Here is a 27256-nt window from a genome sequence, read left to right as displayed (position 1 = left end):
TTTACCTCAATAAAATAGTTGGATGAAAAATTAAATTAAATACTGTAGTCAGAATGACCAAGTATTTAATAATGTTTGTCTCTTCAATTGAGAATGTAATTGAAGAAGTAGCATTTCCTAAACAAATCATATTTAAAGACTTCATAAAATATTATAATTGAATTAAATAAATAAATTTTATAAATGCTCTTTATAAGAAAAATAATGTACCCAATAGAAAGACAATTAATTACATACAATTTTGGGTTAAAATGTTCAATTCTGGATGTGCCACTGTCTTGACTAAACTTGAAGTCCAATGTGTCTGGACACTGAAGTAACTCTGAATGATCCACATGTCGCATCATGCAAAATACGCCAAACATGACATTGAACGGAAGAGTCAAGAACCACTGAACCAGATGTTTTCTGAAAATCAAGCGAGCCATCACAGGCATGCTGCCGGCTACAAGGGGATCTGTTCCACAACCTCCCTAGGACCCTAATTACGACAATGGCGTGGCTGCAAATTAGCTCTTGCTGACACCACAGCACACCTCTGCACAGCCCAATCGCTGTATGAAAGGCTCATTTCCTCTGAAGACCAACTGGGCTTTGGTTTTGAGGCACTGACATAAAAGTGAAAGTGGTTATCACATCAGAAACAGTAAAATCCAAATCCAAATATCAACCCCTAGTGTGCAAGGAAACCACGAAAGTACTAATAAAAGATAAAAGGAGTCTGAACAGCATACTTTCAGTATTCAGTATTGAAATTTTTCTCAACGATGTTTCAACTATAAATACAGAAAGCAATGGTCAGGACTGACGTGGCGATCAAATCTGATTGCAGGTCTTTGTTGCATTCTTTTCTCGCCTTCTCTATCCAGTTAAAAGATCTCTCATTTGGGCCACAGCCCTATCACATACCATACACCCACTGCTGTCTGGTTATAAACAAACCTGGTCGTTTGGGGGAAAGTACACTATTTAAATCAGTATATTTCATAACAAAGAGTATCCTTTCTACATACAGGTACAGATTTTTTCCAGCAGGCATGCATCCAGAATGCAGAGTGAGGCATTTTTGTGGCACAATGTTGGGCAATAAAAGAGAAACAATAAATAATTCACAACTTGACCCTCAGGAGCCTACTGCCTTGTGAAGAATAGACACAGAGTGGTATTAAAAAGAATTTCAAAGCTTTTTTGATTGCCATGATAGTGATACATAGAGTTTGATGGGCAGGTCAGGGAGGCCACCTCACACAGACAGAGGTAGGTAGATACTGGGGCAGAGTGCAGTTAGAAGAAGAGATATGAAATATTTTCTTCAAAATATAGTGGTGGAAACGCTCTGACCCACACAATTCTCTTGATTAATTCCATCTCAGCAACAACAAATTAGCAATTGTGAGTATTTTAATTAGCTTTTTGGATGGGTTGAAAAGAACAAAACTCTAGTTATCCCTAACCAAAATACCCTCATGTATGAGAGAGAGAGAGAGAGAGAGAGAGAGAGAGAGAGTGTGTGTGTGTGTGTGTGTGTTGGGGAGGAGGTAATTCTAAGGACACAGGCAATGGGTATAAAACACCATCAGAGGATGTGGCAGCCTTGTCCCCACTGTGTTTCTCAGAGCTGTTTGTTCTCTCATTCATGGGCATCTCTGCTCTTCCTCCCTAACTCTCTGTTCTTTTTATTGCACTTTCTGCTTCCCTATATATGTTCAGCCATGACTTTCCTGATTTAGCTCTTCCTACTAGTGGCTTTAGTCTCTGCTTTCACATACCTCAAATTCTGATGCCAGGGCAGGCATAGAAGGATAGGTAACTGTCGGTGGGTCAGGAACCCATCCAAATCTAGCCAGGTATACACAAGAGAGTGGTCCAAACCACATCAGTCTGATGAGGCAGCTGTGCCAGTCAGGAGGCAGTTTCAGGAAGGTGGTGTGGGCAGGTAAGCACAGACTGAGCTCTGAGACTCGAGACGTTTCCTGACAAGGTTTAAGGCACATTCTGGCTCTTTCCTGTTTCAGCCTTTGTTCTTTCACTTTGAGTTTTAGAATCCTGTGGCTCCTTCCAATTGTCTAAAATTTGATCTATGGCCTGAAAAACCTAATTGTTTTACCTGAACTCCTAATTATATTTGTCATGCTGCATTCCATGTCACAAATTTAACTTGCTCGTATAAGGAAGGAAACTTTGGCCTTGGCCTTATTAGTTCTCTGCATAGGGTAACGCCCTGAGTTTAAACTCCAGGTAATCCTTTCTGATATGATTCTATAATCAAATTCTAATGGTGGTGTTTTTTCACTTAAGGATAATTTGTTTATTCATTAACTACTTATTTACCTTTTACTATGTGCCAGAAATTATTATAAATGCAAGGTACAAATAAAACAATTCTTTATTGATCAGAAATTAGAAGATCAAAAATATGAATAAATACAGCAAATACATATTTATCAACAATTGAATCTAAAAAGCAAGCAAGCAGAACAGAAACAGAATCATAGATACAGAGATCATTTTGATGGTTGCTGGATGGGAAGGGTATCAGTGGGATGGGAAAAAAAGGCAAAGGGATTAAGAAGTACAAACTGGTAGTTACGGAATAGTCATGGGGAGGTAAAGTACAGCACAGGAAATAGAGGAGCCAGAGAACACACATGCAGGACCCATGGACATGGACAGTGGTGTGGGGATTGCCTGAGGGAGCAGGGGAGCTGGGTGGAGGGGAGCAAAGGGGGAAGAATTGGGACAACTGTAACAACATAATCAATAAAATATAATTATAAAAAGAAATTACTGAAAATAGAATATTTGAAATAATGACAATTCTAGGAACTAAGACATATCCTTTTAATTAACACATTTTGAAATAAGTCTTTCTATGATAAATTTGATAAATTCCTACCATTTAATCAAGAATCTCAGAAACGTTTAACCATTTCCTGATGAAAAAGAACAATTATTATGAACATCCATGTGTCACATAATACTTACGGTATTCTGTGCCTAGTTCTGTAGAGTGTTTATGACATTGCATTTTAACTGTTTCTTTTTCCCTACATTTCAAAAACGTGGGCTCTTTGAAGACATCTTCTATTCCCACCACCCCACACTCATGCCTGCCAGAGGACTGGCCTTGACTATTGAATGAATGAGGATAAAATATTTCTTGGGATAGCTCTGAGGGATAACTGATTCAATCATGTACGTTTCCAATATGATTACAAGCAGGAATTAAAGAGCCTGCTGTTGTGCAGAGCCTTCCAAACTTATCATAGTCCAACAGTTCCAACTTCAAAGTGTTTTTAAAGTATTCCCTATTGATCATCTCTGAACACCAATGAAAGGGTAAAAGAAGCCTCAGGTGGCAGGAGAAGCTTTTTAATTTGTGGCTTTTGAAGAGTCTAGAAAAATAAGCTTATAACAGAATGCTGAGCACATCACCTTTCTGATCCTCAGGTGTACAGACAGCAGGTTGGACACATCTGTGCTGGGCAGAGCATCGTGACAAGTGCTGCATCGTGTGCAGTGACACATCCCAAAGGCCAACAACGCTAAAAGCACACACTGAGATTTCTACCCACACATAATGCCAAAAGAGGAGCAGAGCCAAATTTTGGATGGGAAGGAACCACTCTTCAAGAAATTCAAATGATCACCTTCACTAACCCTTTTATCGTTTGCCCTCTAGAAAATAAGGAGACGATGAGGGGATGAGAGGGAACCCATAAATTTTACTCCAGAAAATCCTGCCAATGCATAAACAGAGACCACACTGCATAAGACCTATAATACATTTTGGGGTGGAGGATGGCAGCGAGAACAAGAAGCAGAGATCTTCTGAGTTAAAGCTCAAGACTGCTGCTCTCTTAGAACTAGACACTTGGTGCTTTAACCCTTCAGCACCAAAAACTTCTCAGTAACTTTCTATGTAATTCTGTCAACTCCTGTGAAATCTTTCAGCTACTTGTGTTTTCTCAGCTTCCAAATGAGTGGTCTGTGCAGTGCAACTATGACTTTATTCGTACTTCCTCTCTTTTCTACACACTAGTAAGTGGTCCTTCCCTCTACCCTCCAGCAAGAGTCCCGAGAGAAACCCACACATCCTGCCTTCTCTCTCAATCACTTGCCACTGTCAAAAAAATCTACTCACAGAACAAATTAAAATTCTCCCCATGCTATTCATTTATGATCAGCTTATTACCTAGGTCAGCACTGTGTTTGATGCTGAAGATTTACATCAATTTCCTCAACTCATGTTCTTTGCCACAGTGTGAGAAAGTGAGAGGCCACCACGTGAACACATTTTGATTACTACACTAATAAATCTGTTTCCTAGGACTTTCTGTTCAGTTTTTGCGACACAATAAAACTCCAATAATAAAAAAAAAAGAATCAAAGTGAAGGGATAATTATATAGGCATAAAAATAAAAGTCAGTTCCTACATCAGTGCTGAATTCTTCTGGGTGTGTCTTAAAATGTCAAAGGTTTTGTCCATTTTGTTCACTTCTTTGTTCCCAGGCCTAGAAAAATGCCAGACGTGCTTGGAGCACAGTTTCCTGTCTATTAAATAAATGAATGAACATAATCGGGATTCGGCAAGATCCAGATATAACCATGTTCACTGACTAATTGAAAAAAAGATTTAAACTTCTCAATCATAAATGTTCCACAGAGTCTTCTTACTCCCATAAAATTCTGCTGCTGTTGATTTAATTCCCAGATCTCTCATGCCTATGGATAGTGATAAAAATGAATAGTAAAATAAATTCTGAGTAATCTAAGCTACTGTTCAAAATTAAACTACAGCAGTCTTTATGGGCTCAAAAATGTGAATTCTACCCCCAGGTCTCCACAGCCAAGACAACCATCTAATTTACCTATTTGCAAAATGCTAAGTAAAGCTCTTCCAAATGAGAACTATTCCTTGGGAGCTTACTGCATACCAGTCTCTAAAGGGAAAATCCTATCTTCCTATAAGTTTCATTCTGAAGGGTTTTTGGACAAGCTCTCAGTAGACATGCTTCTCCGGAGGGTAACAGTGTAGGGGGAAATTTGAGATCATGGCGATTTGGCGATAGCTGTCCATCCATGGGGAACCTGGAGTCGTGAGGTGAGTGTTGGGTGGGGCTGACCTGAGGCTGCCTCAGGCTGTTGGAGCAGAAGTAGCACACGGGTGAGAATGATAAAATTCCCAAGATCATAAAACATTCATGTTTCTATTCAAAATGGCTGCCAAAAGATTTAGGATAACCACTTTATTTTATAGATAAGGAAATAGAAACCCAGAGAAGTAAAGAAACATGCCCAAGGTTATTCAATATATTAGTGGCAGATGGGGGTTCTCTCCAAATCATAAATGCTTTGAAAGTAAAACTGTACCAACAGCATTTTTGCACATGCTGCATCTGTCTGCTCTCACTGCATATGTGGAAGCATGCTATTCACTTTTGACTAGGAAGGTAAAATTGAGCCAAATAATATTTAATTCCCCACTGTAATGGTGGTTTTACATTCCACGTTCAGACAGCTGGCATAATTGAAGATAGCTCGGAACCCCTGAGGATCTCCAAACTGTCACAATGGGAGAAAAGATTTAAGTATCCTGCAGTGTAAGACCTACTCAATGACATTACAAAGCTGATTCAAAATATCATCTTTTTTGGATCCTCAATATCCAATCTATTAACAATAGACGTAATTAAACATAAAAGCTGTAAATTAAGCAAACTAAATGATGGAGCAAATCATTTCATTTTTGCACCTGTGAAGTACAGTATGCCATTGTTACTTTCCCAAAGAAAAGAGAGCAAGCAGAGTCTTTCATGGACAATTATCAAAAAAGGGTTCAGAGCAGTAGCAGCTATAAAGGACAATAGATTTCCTTCCAAAGACTAAAAAGATATCAATGAATGTAGTTTTCAAGTCAAAGTGAGAATACACAGCTGCCTCTACACATTCTATTTAATGTATTTCAATGTTACTAATTAAAATAAAAACTTATGTCTCCTATTCTCAAGCTGATAAAAAGCAGAGAGCACAGAAAAAAAAACAACTTCAAGTTATAATTTTGTGTCTTTGCAAAAGAGCTTTGGCTCTTCTTGTGCTTGACAGCCATAGAAAAAGCCTGTGTAACACAGCACCCTGCCTAGACACAACTGTCAAATGAGGTGTATCAGGGTTAAGAGCTTGGGTTCCAGAGGCAAAGGCCTGGATGCAAATCTTACTTGGCTACCTTCTGACTCCTGAGTAGCCTCTCAGGCAAGTTATTTAACTACCCCACATTGGGTTTTCTACACTAGTAAAATGGGGCAATTATAGCTCCTACCTTGTTGGATTGCTGTGACAATTAAAAGCTACAATCTAGATAAAGCATCTGAAACATTGACACTCAGTGACTACTCAGCAAGTGTTAGCTTTTATTATTTTGGTCTAAAATATTGGACATGAGATTTTAAATCAAGTCAAGAAGAGCAGGTTGCTGACTTAATTTACTAAGAGCCTATTCTTACCTTAGAATTTTAATGTCAGATTCATACCACAATCAAGGAAATGTCAACCACAAACTGGCTCTCTAAAAATTTAAGTGAAAAAAATACTTGCTGTCTTCAAATCAGGTCAAAAATAAATAAAAATATACTCTAACGTGAAGTGGTAAAATATTGGCAATGTCATTGTATGTATATTGCCAGTGAGATACACAGTGTCACCTCAGAGCCTGGAATGAACTAGAGAGTCAAGGGCAGGATCTGCCAATGAGCCCACCATGAACTAGCATAAAACCACCTGCAAAATCCATTGGAGCATCTGTCTCTGTGAAATGCCAAGCCCTCTCCTCCCACCCCACCTGGCTGGCCCCAAGTACCACAGAGTAATACCAGAAGTCATCTTTTTTTTCCAATTCATCACGACTAGTCCTCCTCCATTTGATCAGTTCAGGAAGCATTGTATGTACCCACATACAGGAACTTGTTCTCATTCCATGTCACAATTTGTGTTGTATATGCTTCTCCCTCTAATGTAGTACTTGCCAAAACCAATCAGACTGGTCATGTGTCCAGGTGTTGGATATTTAATACCCCCTAAAATGATCTTCGATATTGTCATAAGGAAAATCAATGGTCATTTGTCATCTGCGGAGGGTTTAGAGGAGGGAGAGTGGACTGTCTTTAAGGAAGTTTCAGCTATAACGGTGCTCAGCATCAATGCAAAGGTTAACACAGAAGCAAGAGGACTAACCACGCCTACAACATTCCAACATCTGTGACTGAAGATATTACCTGCTTCATGTGGTTTTTGTGGAAATTAACTGATTCTAGAACTCCAAGTACTTATAGTAGTTCCTGGCAGGTCCTAATCACTCAATAAATGTTAGATATGGTGAGGCCCTGATCATGTGATGATAATAGCAATGATGATGATGAAAAAGTTGCTCATGCACCTATCGCCATGCAGCAGCCTAATAATGCAATGTGGAGAGGATAATTACAATACTCAGCTCATACTCTGCTTTCACTGATTTTACAACTTTTAGGAGAAAAGGGAATATACAGTACTATAGGTGGCAGGCATTTATTTCATAAAAATAGGGCATGAGCTGGAGAAGCATAAATAGATGAAAGCTGGAGGAAGGCAGAAAAGCCACAAACTGTGAAAGATATATTAGAACTATAAAGTTATCAACAGTTTAATTCAGGAGATGATAAAGTAGTATCAGAATAGTATTAATAGCACACAGCACTTGCAATGTGTCAGGCACTATTCTGTAGTCTTTAATATGTATCACTAATTTAACCTAAACAATAATCTTATGTGGTGGGAACTATTATTACCCTATAAAACTAGGGTACAGAAATATTAATTTGTTCAAGGTCTCATAGGTGATAAATGATAAAGCCTTCAGTTTGCCTCCAGTTTGCCTCCAGTTTTTGCTCTTATCTGCTCTACAGCAATGCCCCTTGTTATATGAAGAAGATCTTTCAAGAGTCTTAAAACTTAAGCTAAGGTAAATTATTGGCGGAGATGTGGAAAATTCTCAAACAAATTACCAATGTAAAATTTCAACATTTCCAGAGGTATCAGATTAACCATTAGAGGTGATTATCATGCATTGTTTCAAGTAAGCAGGTTCTGTTCCAAGTCAGAAATATTTATCACTTTTTCTGAAATCATTTTTGAAGGAACGACAGTATTTTTGTTTTCATTTTAATAATAAAAATGCTTATCCCAGAACAGATTTTTTTTGTTTATTATTTGTCATCACAGCTCAATATCACTCTTGTCTATAACATAAGTGAACAGAACTAACCCATTGCTCTTTAAGAGTCTGCAATCCAAAGATGAATAAACATGAAAAGTACATGCAATACCCTTAGCTAGAGATTTTACTCCATTCAGCTGCATGGGAGAGACGGATGAGGAACTAGATGCAGGGGAACAAGAAAGCTGGAGGGATCTGATCAGGGAAAACATCTGAGAACTCACTGGCAGCACAAAAAAAAAAAGCAAGAATTCCGATATCATGAAAGAAAATATAAAGGAGTCAAAAATTCAGATATGTTGTAAGACTATAAAAAGAAAAGCTAATTATACAATAAACAAATCTTTAGGAGGTTTCTGTGAGAAAGACTTAAAGGTGTGTTGCTTAAGAATTGAGTGATATGATTCCAATACTTCAAATCAACTTCAAATTAAAATCTTTATGAAGCAAAATATTGCTTTTATAAAAAATATAATACCTATCAGCATTATATTTATTTAAAAATCAGTCTTTTATGTTCTCTAAAATCAAGCCAGGTGTCTATGGAACACGCATATGCACACTTACACAGTTTGTAGTTACAGTGCCATGCGTTCTCAAACAGGCTTCCACAACATCGTTGCTCAGGTTGTGAATGAAACGTGGCTCTTCCTGAGGTCTGCGTTTTTGAAGAGTGGGCTTCTATTGCCTAGAGCATTCAACCTTGGGACAGGACACATAAATCCACAGGATAAACACGGTACACCAATCTGGCTATGCATATTTTCTTGAAGATGTGAGGGACATACTATTTTTACATTCCAACAAAACTTCTGTATTACAGAGTAAATTGCCAAATGTAAATAAAATTTAGAAGACTTCCAAGAAGCTTGCTATTAAAAAAGTCACATTGGGCTACTCCAACTGGAAATATGCACATGGCCTTCTCAGCCTTTAGAGCTCCTAGGAGACAAAGTGAAAGAAGCACTGCTTAGCTTTGTTTTGTGAGAGAGAACATGGAGAGGTGATGCTTTGAAGCCTCTGCACACCTGGGAGGTAGAAGATCAGAGAAGCACTAACCTGCTTAAGAGGTCAGGAAAAAAGACCAATGCTCTGAGAGCATCTTCTCAGGGAAATAATGAAACATTTTCAAAGAAATATTAAGGAATTATGAATATAACCTAAAATTAAGAAATAATTTGAGAGTGTGTCTAGGCTTAAGAGAAAAAACTTCAGAGTAAAAAAAGAATGGCAAAGATGAGAAAATAACCTTGTTTATCTTTGAACATATTACTTGGAGAAACAGAAAACATGTGAGATCTACTCTTTATTATTCTATAACAAAAGCAGCCAAACCTCCTGTATTTGAACACATTTCCCTGTATTTATCCCTTCAGTGGAACTCAATAGCAGATTTGGAAAAGATCGGCAGATTGTACAGTGAGAAGACCAGAGTCTGAATTTCAGCTCCACCGTTACTTGGTCGGATGGCCTGGAACAAATGAACTTTTCTGTATCTCTGTTCCCCCCCTGAATAATGAGCAGAATAATAAGTATAGCAAAGAGTCCCTTTAAGGATTAAATTATTTGAAATGTGTAAGAGTGCAGAGCATGGTTAAGGAGGAGGCACTCAAAAGAGATTAGGTGACTTGAAAAGTAGTCCATAAAACATAAAAAGAGGAAAGCATTTTACAGGTATGAAATTCAAAATAAAATAGTAATTGAGAGGGGAGATAATAGAGAGAAGAACCATAGTGGTGATTTGTACACAATGTACAACAATGGTACAGGTCTTGCATGGTGCAAGAAATTGAGCACATATTCCCTACTTCCAAGGCAGTGCCCAGTTTTCACTCTGGAGGGTGCAGTGAAGGCCCTATTCAACAGGAGAATATAACTGTCATGGAGGTTCAGTGAGTCAAAAAGCAGAGCCTATCCAGCCTATGAGGCTCCATTGTGTTTTCTTTTTATGTTTCACTGTTTATGCTGTTACAGTTCCAATTATTCCCCCTTTGACCTCTCTGCCCAGCCCACCCCTCACTTCCATAGTCAATCCCCACTCTATTGCCCATGTCCATGGGTCCTTCATATTTTTTCCTTGACTAACCCCTTCACCTTCTTTCAAATAGTGCCCTCAGTTAAAGGTGAGATCATATGGTATTTGTCCCTCACCGCCTGGCTTATTTCACTTAGCATAATGCTCTCCAGTTCCATCCATGCTGTCGCAAAGGGTATAGCTCCTTCTTTCTCTCTGCTGCGTAGAATTCCATTGTATAAATGTACCATAGTTTTTTGATCCACTCATTTAAGAGGAATCTCAGAGAACACTTCAGATTAAAGTGGGGAAAAAAAAAACCCAAATAGTGCCCCCCTTCTTCCTTCCATCTTACCGCTGTCAGTCTGTTCTGTGATTCTATGCCTCAGTTTCTATTTTGCTCATTAGTTTATTTTGTTCATTAGATCCCTCTTATTTAAGTGAGATCATCTGGTATTTGTCTTCCACCAACAGGCATTTTACTTAGCGTGATAGTCTCCACTTCCACCCATGTTATTGTATAAGGTAGGAGTTCCTTCTTTCTTTCTACTGTGTAGTATTCTATTGTGTAAATGTACCATAGTTTTTTAATCCATTCATCAACTGATGAGTATTTAGGCTGTTTCCAACTCCTGGCTATTGTAAATAGTGCTGCTATGGACATAGGGGTGCATAAATTCTTTGAATTGGTGTTTCAGGACTCTTAGGGTATATTCGCAGCAGAGAAATCACTGGGTAAAAAGGTAGCTCCATTTTTAAATTTTTGAGGAAATTCCATACTGTTTTCCACTGTGGCTGCACCAGTCTGCATTCCCACCAACAGTGCACTGGGGTTTCCTTTTCTCCAGAGCCTTGCCAGCACTTGTTTGTTGATTTATTAATGATAGTTATTTTGGCAGGTGTGAAGAGGTATCTCATTGTGGTTTTAATTTGCATCTCTCTGACAGTTAGTGATGTTGTGCATTTTTTCATATGTCTAAGGACCCTCTGCATGTCCTCTTTGGAGAAGGGTCTATTCAGGTCCTTTGACTATTTTTTAATTTGATTGTCTTCCTGGTGTTGAGTTGTGTGAGTTCTTAATACTGAGTATATTTTGGAGATTAAACCCTTGTCCAATGTATCATTGGCAAATATGTTCTCCCATACAGTCTGTTCCCTTTTCATTTCAATGATGGTTTCTTTAGTCATGCAGAAGCTTTTTGATTTGATGTAGCCCAATTTGTTTATTTTTTCCTTTATTTCCCTTACACTAGGAGATATATTGGCAAAAATGTTCCCATGTGGGATATCTGAAATTTTATTGCCTGTTTTATGCCAGGATTTTTATGGTATCATGACTTATATTTAAGTCTTTCATCCATTTTGAGTTTATTCTGGTGTATGGTGTGAGTTGGTTGTCTAGTTTCATTTTCTTGCATGATTTTTCTTAAATGATGACATGGTACAAGAATGCTTTAAAATTCTGTTTAGAATACAAAATATCCTATATAGACAACGTATGAATCCAAACTCAATTTTCTCTAGCATATCATTTTTCAATACTAAAAAGACTGGTATTGTTTTTCCTGGGTAATCTTTATTTCCTAATTATTATTTTTTATTTTTTAATTATTTTATTATTATCCAATCACGGCTGTCTGCATTTACCCCTCACCACTCCCCCACCCAGCCATCCCCACTTCCCTCCCCGGTTTCCACCCCCCCCCCTTGGTTTTGTCCATGTGTCCTTCATAGTTGTTCCTGGAAACCCTTTCCCTGCCATTATCCCCTCCCACCTCCCCTCTGGTTACTGTCAGATTCATTGAAATTAAGAACAATCTGACAGTAATTATTATTTTTTAAATAAAAGGAGTAATGAAGAAAAGAAGAGGAAGGGAGGGAGGGAGGATAAAAGGAAGAGAAAACAAAATTGGTTACAATATGTTGAAAAGAGGCAAAAGCACTAAACCCACTGTCAGTGCAGTTTTGACACTCTTCCATCAATGCAACCTAGTGCCTGTATATTTTAAGTAATTACAGCCCTGTGTTCTTGACATATGCTCAACCAGTATCCCACTGAGATCACAGCACTTCTTCTGCTGTACTATACTCTGCTTACTCAATCATTTTCTATCACAAGGCACGGTTTGGAACTCATCACTGAAAGCAATTCTTCGGCCAATTCCTTACTAAGCATTATTCTGTAATCAACAATTTATTGTTTCTAGTATGTTTTTCATTTATTTAGCAAGATGCATGTAGCATTGGCTGAGGAACAGCCACTATTTAAGCATTTTATAAACAATAACTTGTTTAATCCTCATAACAACTCTAAGGGCTAAGAACTGTTATCACCAATTGCACCAATGAGCCATCCTAGGCAGAGAGAATATCTTGCCCAAGGCACCACACAGCTAAGTTAGAGCTAGAGTTGAATGCAGGTTTAGGAGACCATGCCTTTAAAGAGTACCTGATACTGATTCTTAAATAGGATAAATGGGCTAATACATATCAAGTTCCATACAATAATGCCTGGCACATAGTAAGGGCTGAATAAGCGTTAGTTATTCTTCATCATTTTTGTGATGATATTGTTGAGATTACATACACAGGTACTGGGTGATCATTCTAGTAGGGTTTATTTGAAATTTCCCCGTTGGCCAAAACTATTGCCAACCTTTTGCTTATTGTTAGGAGAGTTTACCTTTCCCAAGCTATTAACTGGGATACAGTTCAGAATAAAAGAAAAGCCTCACTAAGTCAAGTCATGTTGAGACTTTGACTTCAGATGGATCTACCAACTTTGTCATTTTGGCGCAGAAGGAAATCAGATTAATCCAACAAGAAGTGTCCCTCATGGAGTCACATTGATTTTTGCCTGCATTAAATGTTATTCCTTGTGCTTACAAAATTGACCAGTTCTAGGTGAGCAGAAAAATCTATCATTTTTGGTGTTTGTCCTTTTTTATGTTCGCTTGTTTTTTAAATGGCTTTGAGCTAGCTAACCTATTACTAAGCATATATCCCAAAAGTACAGACAGAAGAGTATCCAATTTTCCATAAGTTACAAATATGGATTTTACTCTTATGTGGCTTAACATATCAGTAGTTCTCAATTATATCATTCCAGTGATTATTTGTATTTTCTTACCAGCCCTGATAACAGTGGGTTTGGGATGAGTCAGTAGTAATCTAAACACATGACAACCTTTAAATAAAATAGCCACTAATAATATTCCACAAATAAAATAGGGGCATAGTTATTCATGTGGCATTCTTAATATCACTGAAATTTCATTTTATGTGAAGACAATAATGTTTCATAGTTAAGTTTATTTTCTGTTTGAACTACGAGGTCATTTATACCCTTATAGTTACCACATAATAATCTAACTATATACAAGCTCCAAATGCCTCATGTCTCATGTTCTTCCCCAACAGCTATTTGTAAGTAGGGTCTAAAAATTGCTGACTTGTAAATGCATTGAACTTATGCATAACACTGAAAATAGTACAAGCTATTATCTTTTATGTACATTTGCTGACAGAAAGAAATGTCTTTTAAAGGAAGATGCTACTGCTTCTTCTTCTAGGTTCTATACATCAAACACAATCTTCTCACTGTGGTGACCACTCCTTATGTATGTTTATTCCTGATATGAAAGCATTAATATATATCTATATATAGATATAGAAATATATATATAATAAAAGTAAATTGCCTATATATATATATATAGTCTGTAAAAGGCAAAGAGCCCTGAGTTGCAGTGATATTTACTCAAACATGGATACAATGAACATGATATATAGGCAATTACTTTTAAGAGAATTATTTTCTAATTTTGAAATTCTATTATGATTCAGTCATTTTTATCTTCAAATTTACAAGAAAAATCTCTGAAATCTCATTCTAAACTATAATTAGGTATACTTTTCAACTAGATTTCATCAAAGCTTTAAAAAATCAGAAGAGAGACTTGATTATTACAGTTCCCTTAAAGTAAAAACTCCCTAAAATCCATGATTTTTTGGCAGAATCTTCTGTGTTAAACTATTAAGAAAATGCAAACAGAATACAATCATTCAAAAATCATGGTGTATAATTATATTTTGTTAATAAAGGGAAAATTACATTGTCTTTATTATTTATAAGTACATAATTAATACGTATTAGAAGAAAGCAAGAAGGAAAGGGAGGGAGGGAGGGAGGGAAGCAGGGAGAAATAAAAGGAAATGGATGGAAAAAGGGAAGAAGAAAAAGATGAAGCCTGACTTCCTTCACTATCCACTGGCCAACATGTGTTTTAATAGCCCCTGAGGGTCACTGAGTCAAAAGTTTGCTAACCTGTACTCTTTACATCTACTAATGGTGGAATAGTAAACTTCCAAACTAAGTCACTTAAATTTATTTAGTTATTTATTCATTTGTTTAAGAAATATTCACTATCCAAAATCTTATGTGACAATGACTGCAGCAGAGGCTGAAGATTTAACAGTAAATAAGACATAATCCTTGACTTCAAGGAGCTTAGAGGCCACTGAGGAAACAAAATAAAAATAGAAAATTACAAAATGCTTTCACTTCCCAGAACCCCTCATCACCTCCATTTCATTCTTTTTTGTAAGATCTTATCCTTTCATTTGAGCAACTCCTAACCACCCATTCTTCAAAATATCCCTCTCCACCAATACTCTTACTAGACTTTGATTCTGATGGGGCTGGAAGTCATGGTACCCAGAATCTCCTCCCTTACCACCCTCTTTTCCCACTCCCTGCCTTGAAAACAGAAGTATTATTATATAATTTGGGTCCATCAATTTCACTTGGAAATTTGAATACTGAACATGGACACACAAGGACAGAATTTTAAACTGAGTCATCCATCCATAGTCTACAAATTCTGCTGTTGAGATTGAGGGCTGTCACAGGTCCCATCTTTGCCCGAGGCTTAAGTTCAACAGTTCATTCAATTCTGACTATAGATAGCCTCTCAAAGAATCAGTTTTTCTTTTCCTTGCTTACAGTAGTCAGATCGATGTTGAAATCCTGGCTTATTAATGACTCTAATATATCACTGTAAAGTCCCATGCATCAGCTAAGAAAGACAGATGTTCTTAGTCTAGTTCTTCATGAAAGCCTTACTTTAGCAAAATTCCCAGATCAATATAATTATATTTTATTTGGAATTCATAGAAACTTAAAATTAGAAAGGACCTTAAAGCAAGGTCATTCAGTTTCCCACTCACTGGTTTTGAAAATCTCTATCATATAACCACTACAGCTGTTCTTTGAATACACCATTGATAGGGGAACTCATACCACTACAAAGCAGTTTGCTTCCTTTTAGGATGATTCTAGTTGTCAAAAAGGTCTAAAATTTGCTCTCCCATATATTTTCATCATAACTTTTCAATAATCATTATATTCTTTGCCATTTCCTACAGAGGTCTAAACTTAATTTGAAACTTTCACTATCAACCAGTTTTTCACATGTTCCGATATAAATTGTCAGAACAGGCTCAAAATCCTAAAAATACAGTTGCAAAAGAATGTATATCTTCCCAGAACACAACTTTGACCACAGAAAAAGAGCCATGTTTGAAAGAAAATTAAAAGATCAGGTGTTAAACTGCCACAAAACTCTGACCTTTCATGACAAGCTGCCAAGAAAATAAATATTTCCTGGCAGTTAGACCAGGTCCAAAGGCCAAATATCAGTGGATGCACTTATCCTCTAATATTTAATATGATACAATGAATTTTAGCACTGGCCAGAATTTTAGAAATCATGTAGATAAAATCCTGTCATTTTTCTAAAAGGAAACTGAGGCATGGAAATTAGCTTCTATTCTTTAAATAAACTTGCTATTAGTTTTTGAAAAAGAACAAAAAATTGAAAACTTATTTGAACAAATAATGAAGGAGAACTTCCCCAGTCTGGCAAAGGAAATAGACTTCCAGGAAGTCCAGGAAGCTCAGAGAGTCCCAAAGAAGCTGGACCCAAGGAGGAACACACCAAGGCACATCATCATTACATTACCCAAGATCAAACAGAAGGAGAGAATCTTAGAAGCAGCAAGAGAAAAGGACACAGTTACCTACAAAGGGGTTCCCATAAGACTGTCAGCTGATTTCTCAAAAGAGACCTTATAGGCAAGAAGGGGCTGGCAAGAAGTATTCCAAGTCATGAAAGGCAAGGGCCTACATCCAAGATTACTGTATCCAGCAAAGCTATCATTTAGAATAAAAGGGAAGATAAAGTGCTTCTCAGATAAGGTCAAGTTCAAGGAGTTCATCATCACCAAGCCATTATTATATGAAATGTTAAAGGGATTTATCTAAGAAAAATAAGATAAAAAATAGGAACAGTAAAAATGACAGCAAACTCACAGTTATTAACAACCACACCTAAAACCAAAACAAAAGAAAACTAAGCAAACAACTAGAACAGGAACAGAACCACAGAAATGGAGATCACATGAAGGGTTATCAACAGGGGAGTGGGAGGGGGAGAGAGGTGGGAAAGGTACAGAGAATAAATAGCATAAATGATAGGTGGAAAATAGATAGGGGGAGGGTAAGAATAGTGTAGGAAATGTAGAAACCAAAGAACTTATAAGTATGACCCATGGACATGAACTATAGGGGGGGGGAAGGTGGGAGGGAGGGGGTGGGCAGGATGGAGTTGAGTGAAGGGGCGGAAATGGGATAATTATAATAGCATAATCAATAAATATATCAAAAAAAGAAAAAAAGAAAAACCATTCTCTCTATGATAGCATTTCTGGTGTTTTAATGCGAGAAAAATCTAGAGCTAAATAATATTATTTTTTCTTGTGCAGACATGATATAGGACATTGAGAACTGGGTTTCTTTATGACTCACCCATCTAGAATGCAAAGTATGAGACAAAAACCTTAATTTACCTGGGATATAGCATATTAGAAAAGAGAAAAAGAGACTGTCCATTAAAAAAACACAAATAAATGAAGGTTGTTTGTCACTTATTGCTACCCTCCTAAGCAGATGACTTTGTTGCAAGGACCCAAAAACTGACTTTAAAGTTATGGTAATTAATCAGAGATTATAAATAGAGATTTCAAAATTTCAATTTCCTTATTTACACATTTAAAAATTTAAAAATGAAAAAGGATTCATGGACACGGACAACAATGTGGCAATGGCCAGGGGAGGGAAGTATGAGGGGACTAAATAGTAATGGAAAAAAAAATACAATAAAGATTAAATTTTCAAAAAACAAAAATTTAAAAATAAAAGCTTTCAAGGATTCAGATTATTTTCTTTCTCCCATTTCCATGATAACTTCATTAACATTCTAAATTTGGGGATTAAGTCGATTTTCATTTCTTCAGTATTAAATATGACACTTTCAAAATATAATAACAACTTAATTTATCATTAAGCTAGCCATCCAGCATTCTCAATCACAGAAAATTTGGCTAGAATTTGATATTGATGACAGACATTTGGGCAGCAGAAATAAATATTAAAAAATCATTCATTAGGCCCATATTTTAATTATAAGAAAGGTTATATGCTTACTCAGAGCCTGTTTGTTCTTTTTCTGAAGGTATTTCTAACCTATTCACATAGATTAAAAAAATAGTAAGTAAATAACATGAAGAAGAGCTCTGACAGTTAAGCAACAGTTGATAGGAATGATGTACTATACCAGACTGGCATGGTTTAGAGTAAATACAAGCAGGGCTTAATTAACCAAGTTAACGAGGGCATATATAAATCACAGCAAAATACAATAATCGATGGCCTTATGAGCCCTGACAATCAAGAAAAATTTTAAATCTGCTTAATGTAAAAAAGTTAAGAATATACTACGTATCAAAATTTTTCTGTCATGAGTGACAAAAACTTGACAAATTACTAATGTTTAAAATGGTAATTTTGATTATATAAAAAATTAGGTTGGGGATATATCATATTCTCAGCATTGTCAAATAATACACAATGCCACAATAAAGACACTCATCGGTATAATTTTTACTCTTCAATCTCTTTGTATACCTGAGTGTTCAGTTGCCATCACCAAGTTAGATTTATTGACTCTGTACTCTGAATACAGAATACCATATTCTGAGTTATCTAATTGAGCATCATAGAATCTTGAGACAGAGCTAGTCCTATAAGCCAAATATATACTTTATAGTAAAAACACAAAGCCAGAAATTACTCTGTATACAAAAGATGCTAGGTTACAATGTGTTGTTATCAAGAGTCTTGTTGGTTTCAAATGTTGTTGACATTATGCATACTTTCTTGTTTCTATGGCAATAGCAGTTCCCTTTATTTCAGTTTCCCTTGCAATCAGTCTAAACCTGAATATTTCATCTTCATTATATTTTAGAATTCTATAAGCAAACAATACTATGCAGATGGTTTTAGGAAACGCTTAGTGTGATAAGCATTTGCTAAGTGATGACTGCTCACAGTATGGTATTCCCTCCAGCGTTGCTGAATTGTCTTGTGTAACGGCAGCGGCACACGTAGACCAAGGCACTTGAAAATGGGAGACTTTGGTTCCCTCTTCAGCTGTGTCATTGATAATTTGTAAAGGTCAACTGAAGGCCCTAGGCATGTTTCTTCAATTAAATAGCCAACTAGAAAAACTATTAATAGTTCTAAGTTTACAGGCAATTTGAAACCCTCTCAAGCCATTCCACCTTGCGAGGACGATCACCCTCTCTCTGTGGCACAGAGGCCCATGTGGCCACAAATACTGGGACATAAATAAAGAAATCACTAAAAAGTCATTGCTTTCTGCCTCTGTCACTCCCTAGGTTACTGTCTCCCTGATTTGGTTAAAACCAAAACAAAACAAGACAAAATCACAGTCATTCTAATTTTGTGACACAAAGCAATAAATTAAAATGCTGACTAGTATTTAACTACTGGCTTTTGAGCAATGGACTTACTCTAGATGGAATCTTTATTTATTAAGCAAAGTACAACTATCTTCTGTTGATTGGTAAACAAAATGGAAATGAAATGTATTATAAATTCCTTTTTAGCCCTTATTGAAAGGAGTGGTTCATATTTAATATGCACTACAAACTAATAAGGAATCACAACATGGAGAGCCAAAAGTGCTCCATGGACTGATGGGATCAGTTTCATAAGGACGTTAACTCCTCTGGCCCACCTGGGTATCAAGTTCTAGCAGAATAACCTACTGAATAAAACCCTTGGGACCTAGAAGAGTGATCATGCCCATGTATCTGGATCCACGTCCACACCAGAACAACAGCATACCATATTCATTTCAAGAGTCATATATTTAGAATTTTCATCTTTTTAATCTTCATTATGAAGATTAAAATTGGTAATGTTAAGCTCATTTGGATTGTAATAATATGAAGTTCATTAAAATTACAATAAATTTGGCCTTTTAACTAAGAATTATTACAAATTGGCCATGGCTGGTGTGGCTCAGTGGTATGAGTGCCAGCCTGTGAAACAAAGGGTCACTGGTTCGATTCCTAGTCAGGGCACATGCCTGGGTTGTGGGCCAGGTCCCCAGTAAGGGGGTGCACAAGAGGCAACCACACATTGATGTTTCTCTCTCTTTCTCCCTCCCATCTCCTCTCTCTAAAAATAAATTTTAAAAATTAAAAAAAAACAATTCTTACACATTGGAGGAATATAGATGAATATATATGAAGAACTTCACTAACAAAAATTTTTATATTAATAATAATAATAATAATCTGATTATAATCCAAGTAGGTTGATAAATATTTACCTAAAATTATTAAAGGAAGTTCTGGAGCCAGAGAAAAATTGTGTCATGTCTTAAACCATAATATATAACAGAATAAACCTAATAATAAAAAAATTATAATGAAATTAATATAATTCCTGTAAATGTCTTTTCCCTTTTCTTATTCATTTTGTGCTGCTCATCCCCACTCCCACCCTCCTGGATTCCACACCTTGAAAAATTTGAGTGTACAGATAACTTTCAGATAAACCTAACATATAGGGAGAATTAAAAGAAGATGGACATGTTAGAACGAAAAGAAGTGCCTGCTATCCCTAAGATCATTCTTGAAAATTGAATACATTGAAGACCTTTTTTCTGGCACAACAGCATTCTGTCTCAGGTGTCGCCGAGACCAGGTCATCTCTGATGCACAACATGAATATAGTATGTTGGAACAACATGCGTCATTCCTGAGCACATTTTAGTAACAAAAATAGTGAGGGCTTTAAAAGCAAGTTCATGGAAACAGCCTCTTTTACCCTTTCAAAATGTCAATGAAACAAATGGGAAATGGAATTAATCATAGGTAATTAGTACAATAATTATCCTTGATGACCATGAAATTATAGCTTGTCCCTCAAGATTTTCTATCTGCTGCCATGCAATAGTAAGAATTAAATCCATGAATTAGAAACTACATGCATTAAAAAATCTGCTAGCAAGCTATATATTTTCTCTCTGAAGCGCGGCCTGCTAATTGGTTTGATGTTTTGCTTAAATACTACAGTGTGTGTGACCAAAACATTTGCACAATACTTCATTTAGGTGCTTACTGTCAGTAAAAGCGGCATTTTACAGCAACAAGATGTTCTGTCTTCATAAAATATGTCCGCATTATGAAAGAAAAGAGAAAAAATCACAGCAAGTGAATTCTTCAACGTAGTTCTTCCATATCATATATAAGTATAATACTACAATTGCTTTTTAAATAGAAGAGAATCCAACAATTGTACAGTGTGGCCCTATTTACTTTATATACTAGAGTTAATTGAGTGATGGGAAGATGGGAGGTGAGCAAATATACTAAAGAACTGAAATAAGAGCATGGTAATTATTTGATCGCCATTTGAATTAAAAAAATAATCAGCAGTTTGTTATTCCCTTGACTTCCCCCCCCAAAAGAGCCATCTTGTAGTACAGTTGCCTGGCTTTTATTTTCTTTACATTAAACACAAAAAGTTATCCAATGTGGACAGGAAAAGAATTATGCCTTAGATCAAAAAGCAAATTTTCAGTCTCATGTGGTACAAGCAAGCAGCTATACTCGGTTAGTTGACAAGCACGATATTGCTACCATACCGATGTAATCTCAGTTTAAGCCCAGTATTTCATGAATGTTTCTCATTTCCAGCCAAGATTTAGAGATATCAACAGTAAACACATCATGCCTTTATGGAGGTTTTGCTTCCCCTCTGACACACCATTTTAGTGATACATTTTGTTACATTAATAGAATTCTGTTGTTGTTGGTTTTTTCTTTTTAACAAGACTGGAGCAAATACCTAGTTATTTTCAGAGAAATCATATGTTTTACTACTTGTAGAAAATGTGGGGTATTATGCCACAAAATGAAACTACTTTGCTTTTAGTCATAAACAGTATGTTAATGATGTAGTTCAGAACCCAGCAAAATAATGTCAAACTAATCTGCAATCTGCCCAGAAAAAAATGAAATGTCAGCCAATTCTACCAAATGGCAAATGGTTTTGCTGTACAAGTACATGGCTTATAAATCTGCTGGTTTAGAGTAAGGAGGGAAAAGGAAAGAAAAATCAAAAGCCTTGAAAAAAATCACAAAGATGTGATCTTTTATTCTTCCTTGGAGTAAAAAATGCTAAAATTTTGATGATGCTTTAATTAGCAAGTTTTGTTTTATTTTCAGTGCTGTTAGAATGACTGACTGAGGAGCTCAAAAATATGTTACCATTTTTCAATGTACGCACATGGAAGCATACCTCTAGTATGCTTCAGAGAAATTACAAACAAAGAGACTGTCTTCCTCAAACATTATTTTTTAAAATAGCCCTAACACTAACCCATTATATGAAATTTTGTACATAAAGTCGTTATCTGCATCAATGTTCACAAGGATTTCCCCAGATCGCACCGAGAGCGCATCTACCTTAAAGTAAGGTAAGACCAGCATAAAATGTCTCCTACATGCGGTTTAGATCATTTGGACTCCCTTCAAAACCACTCATCGTAACATTAACATAGAGATTTCATATTTTGTGGGCCAGAAAACAAAGTAGTATTTCCAGAAACAATATGTCTAAAAAAGCGATCCCATTCTCAAATATGTGAATGCCACACTGACTGAAGGTTTTCTGTATTAAAAGCAGACATGGAGACGTTCAGCGGTGCCCTTTAAAACCAGTGTCTAACGACCAATACCACCAAACAAATCTGACATCATTCATCAATGATAGGTGATATGATGTGGTCAGGGTCTATCTTTCAACTCGTGTTACTTTCCTGAGACCGGCATTACTGTTCACTGGTGTACATTATATCTGGGGGGAGAAAGTTAATACAATTTATATCACAAATTGGCTTCTGATTAGCTGACCACCATCAATATTTTAGATAATTGGGGGAAATATTTGTATTTTTCTGGCCTACATGTAGTGTTTTTTGTAAGGATTGTTTCTTAAACTAAATTAATATCTTTAATTGTCAATGAGTCAAAAGGTGAGTCGATGAAAGGACAGGGGTCCCCGATTTTAAAAGTCAGAACTTCATAACTAGAAAAGAAGAAGAACAAAACAAATCCAGAGATGGTATAAAACTGTGATAAATAAGTTCCAGTGGCAGCAACAATTAGAGAGTCATGCATTGTGATTAACTATGAGGGCAGATGTTTAATTTCCTTCATAATGAGAAATAAGTGGTTCAACAGCTGCCATGTAGTAAAATCACTGAACTCTTATGGCTAGGCACTCACACTGAAAACCAGAGCGCAATTCCCATTGTCTTTACGGTGCCCTAGCAGCACTGGCCTAACAGCACTGTCAGCATGTAAAGTGTGAGCCTCTCATGGCATCTCAGCTACTTAAAAACACCATTTAAAATCGTCAAGCAGGCTTGCCTTCTCTCAACAATTTTGCAGATTAAAAATCCTTTCATATGTGCTATGATACCCTTCAAAGTACCATAAAGGACATTCCAAGGAGAGGAAATAGCAAGGTGGAAATTCACAGTATAAACCCCTGTTTTATAGGCACATACACGCAACCTTGTATGATAGAAACTATACATGATACAAGGTATTCTCAGGGCATAGGAGAAGGAGTGGTCAATTCTATCAGGAGAGGCCAGAGAATGGTACTCAGATTAGATGGTAATTCATCTTGTTCTTAAAGAAAACGAACAGGAATTTTTCAGAGTAAAAGAGGAAAGAGCATTCCAGAAAGAGGAATTAACAAGATACAAAATGGCCTGGACTGTTTGAAGAGCTGTGATTAGGTTGGCAAGGTTGGAGCAAGGGGCCTTCGGCTCCGAGCTGACCCTGGGGAGGTTGGTGTCGTCTGTGCGGCACTGCAGAGCCCTCCACCCAGGACAGCTCCCCCTCCCCGGGCCTCTCCCCTCTTGCCCACGAGCCCCCTCGCCTCCTAGAATTCTCGGATCTGATATCGTGGGCTGAGGCAAGAGCAGGCCCAGGGAGGGTGATTACAGCAAAGGAGCCACATTCACAACCAAGATGATAGAGGTACTCACCACAACTGACTCCCAGAAACTGCTACACCAACTGAATGCACTGTTGGAACAAGAGCCGAAGTGTCAGCCAAAGGTCTGTGGCTTGAGACTAATTGAATCTGCACACGATAAGGGCCTCAGGATGACTGCAAGACTGAGGGACTTTGAAGTGAAAGATCTTCTTAGTCTAACTCAGTTCTTTGGCTTCGACACAGAGACATTTTCTCTAGCTGTGAATTTACCGGACAGATTCCTGTCCAAAATGAAGGTACAGCCCAAGCACCTTGGGTGTGTTGGACTAAGCTGCTTCTACCTGGCTGTAAAGTCCATAGAAGAGGAAAGGAATGTCCCCTTGGCCAGTGACTTGATCCGAATAAGCCAGTACAGGTTCACAGTCTCAGACCTCATGAGAATGGAAGACTGTGTTGGAGAAGGTGTGCTGGAAAGTCAAAGCTACTACTGCCTTCCAGTTTCTGCAACTCTATTATTCACTCATTCAAGAGAACCTACCGTTTGAAAGGAGGAATAGCCTTAATTTTGAAAGACTGGAGGCGCAACTTAAGGCGAGTCACTGCAGGATCATATTTTCTAAAGCACAGCCTTCTGTGTTGGCATTGTCTATCATCGCACTGGAGATCCAAGCACAGAAGTGTGTAGAGTTAACAGAAGAGGTAGAATGTCTTCAGAAACATTCCAAGATAAATGGCAGAGATTTGACATTCTGGCAAGAGCTCGTATCCAAGTGTTTGGCTGAATATTCATCAGACAAGTGCTCCAAACCAAACGTTCAGAAGTTGAAATGGATTGTTTCTGGGCGAACTGCACGGCAATTGAGGCATAGTTACTACAGAATAAGCCACCTTCCAACAATTCCTGAAACGGTTCCTTAATAGGATTATTACAGCAACAAAAGCTCTTCTATGAAACCGTTCTCCACGATCCTGAAGTATGGATTCCATAATGTTATAGTGGATTTAAGCTGTGCATCCTCAAACATCAGTAGATTAGCATTGGTGTTCTCAGATTTGGGAAAACTGCCTAATTAACATTACGCTGTAGTGGAGTTATGCCTAAATTTGAATTCATCGGAGGTATATAAACAATGCCAAGAACATAATGTGAAATGTTAATGACAAGTCTGGGAAGGTAAACTGTGAATCTTCATTCCTAACATTGATCCAACTTTCTATATTGGGTCAGTCTATTTCAGTGGTATTAAAAATGGAAACCTACTTAATTTAAATTTTGAATGAAGTTTACATCAAAACCAATATTTCACAAATGCACTTTTAAGATATAATAAAGGTCACTATTTTAACCAGTGAAAATGGTTTATTTTCACTGGTTAAAATAGTAACTCAAGTAATAGATTATCCAGAGATGTGGACTTTAGTGCTACCTGGAACTCAACATTCAAATTTGAGAACATTTTATAAAAAGCAAAACTACACATTTAGCAATTTTGGCATATTAATTTTTCTTTAACCTTTTTCCTAGAAAACAGGTGATGTTTGTGTCCAGGAAAAAAATTTTTATACAAAATCTGTTTCAATATAGTCCAGATGAGAAAATTAGTTTATTAATGACTCAAATTAATATCACTCTGAAAACTTGCTGATTTAACACTCCAGAAATTTATACTAAGGACTGTTCTTATAAAACTGCCATTGCTTCTAATTTAGAATTTTCTTCAAGAAGGGACTCTATTTTCACTAACTCCGCGCCCCCCCCCCCCCGCCCCTGTGCAAACAGAGAGTCGTAAGTAACCGCATCTTCATGGTCATGACGTCGCTGAGGTAGTTAGTGCTCGGGGTTTTCTGGTCGGTCAGTGAATATAAGGAGATTACGGTGTTAAAAATGTCGTGAAGAACCATTACTCTGTGCAGTGTGTAGCCTGAGTCCATCTGGGATGACTGTACCCAATTTTGACATCATGTTATGGATAAATAAACACATACCAGAAAATAAACCAAAGAACCACAGTATATTTTGTAAACAATGTTTTGTGGATAACCTCAGTTTTCCCAAAAGGCTGATACATTTCAATATTTTGATCACATCTGTTAATTTTGAGTTGGCAGAGGTAACCTAACCAACTACCACTATGTTTTGGTACTAAGGGATATACATTTTAATAAAGTAACTGAAATGCAAAAAAAAAAAAAAAGGTTGGAGCAAGGGGTAAATATATCTGTGAAATTAGAGAGAGAGACTGGAACAGGCAAGCACCCCATAACCCCAAAGAATGTGATCTGTAACCTGAGCAGCTGAAAGCCATTGCAGCATTTTTGAAGAAATAAAATTTTATTTGTGTTTTGTAAAGATAATTCTATTCTTGGGTGGTGGCAGCCTGAGGGCACATGTAAACCTGGAGCCAAGGAAGACAAGTTAGTATGGTCCTGCAATGTTTCAGCTGAGCAGTTTTGAAAACTGGGATCAAGGAGAAGCAGCAAGATAATGCAGGGGTGGAGGGAGGCATACACCTGGGAGACAGGAAGTAAATTTAATAGCACAAGAATCGTATTTGAAGCATGAGGAAATCTCAGGTCTCCAATTTCTGGTACATTGAATGGTGGTACAATTAACCACATAAGACTTATGGACAGGAAACAAACTTAATGAGGAGAAGCATGATTCATTCAAAGCTGGTATCCTTGATTTTAAGGGGACTATTCAGAACATCTTATCTGTAATGCAGAAGAGATCACAGCTATAAATATACATTTGGAAGTTTTCACTAAATAGGGTCCTCTTTGCCTCCTTTATAGGTTATTAAATTAACCTCTTAAATGCCCCCCCATTTCTAGTCTAATTCACCAAAAATCCCTCCTAAAGACTGTTTCCAGAACAACCTCTAAATAAGGGATTATGGTAATCATTACTCAGCTCAAAACCATAGTTGCCCCTCTCTGCATTTGCCAATCACAAAGACTCAACTTTGTATTTTTTTAAAGCTTTGCAGGATTTTCCAACGATTAGTTTTCCAACTTTATTTCATCCATCTCTTCTTCATCATCTTCTTTTCATCCACTTTCTGCTCTCATCAAACTGGATCGTTTCATGAATACACACACACAGCTATAATTTCTGATTGTCTCGTTCTTTACTAATGTATCATTAGAAATTAAAATATTGTTCGTAACACTTACAATGGTTTTTAAATTACTTCATTTCTTTTGTAAAATTGATTCATAGTCACTGTAAATTATTCAAAGAAAACAGAAAATACAAAGAAGTAGGTAAAAAGCATCTGAAGTTCTATTCAACTTTTTTGAACACCTTTTCAGCCAATTCTCTAGCTATATGCATATATATAATTTTATACAAATAAGTCACATTACACATGCTACTATTTTACTTGCTTTATAAAATGCAACAGCATGTTGCAGGCATCCTTTTATGTAAAGAACTATAGATTTGAGTCATTATTTTAATTAATTCTTATATTCCATTACAGGTAAGGTTCATATTCAGTCAATATGCACTAGTATAGTGCACAAGTTGGTATCTGT

The 27256-nt window shown here is 36.8% G+C and overlaps 1 protein-coding gene and 1 pseudogene across 5 annotated transcripts in view; one reads left to right on the top strand and one right to left on the bottom strand.

Annotated features, from left to right (window-relative positions):
- Positions 1 to 27256, bottom strand: part of GRIK2 (glutamate ionotropic receptor kainate type subunit 2) — a 598702-nt gene that overhangs the window by 433938 nt on the left and 137508 nt on the right. The gene's annotated exons all lie outside the window — the stretch shown is intronic.
- LOC112296980 (cyclin-G1 pseudogene) lies at positions 23523 to 24998 on the top strand (annotated as a pseudogene). Its single transcript, XR_011650542.1, has one exon. The product of XR_011650542.1 is annotated as a cyclin-G1 pseudogene (transcript).

Source organism: Desmodus rotundus, chromosome 11, assembly GCF_022682495.2.
Source record: "Desmodus rotundus isolate HL8 chromosome 11, HLdesRot8A.1, whole genome shotgun sequence".
Classification (NCBI taxonomy): domain Eukaryota; kingdom Metazoa; phylum Chordata; class Mammalia; order Chiroptera; family Phyllostomidae; genus Desmodus; species Desmodus rotundus.
This window is presented reverse-complemented; position numbering and strand designations above follow the sequence as displayed.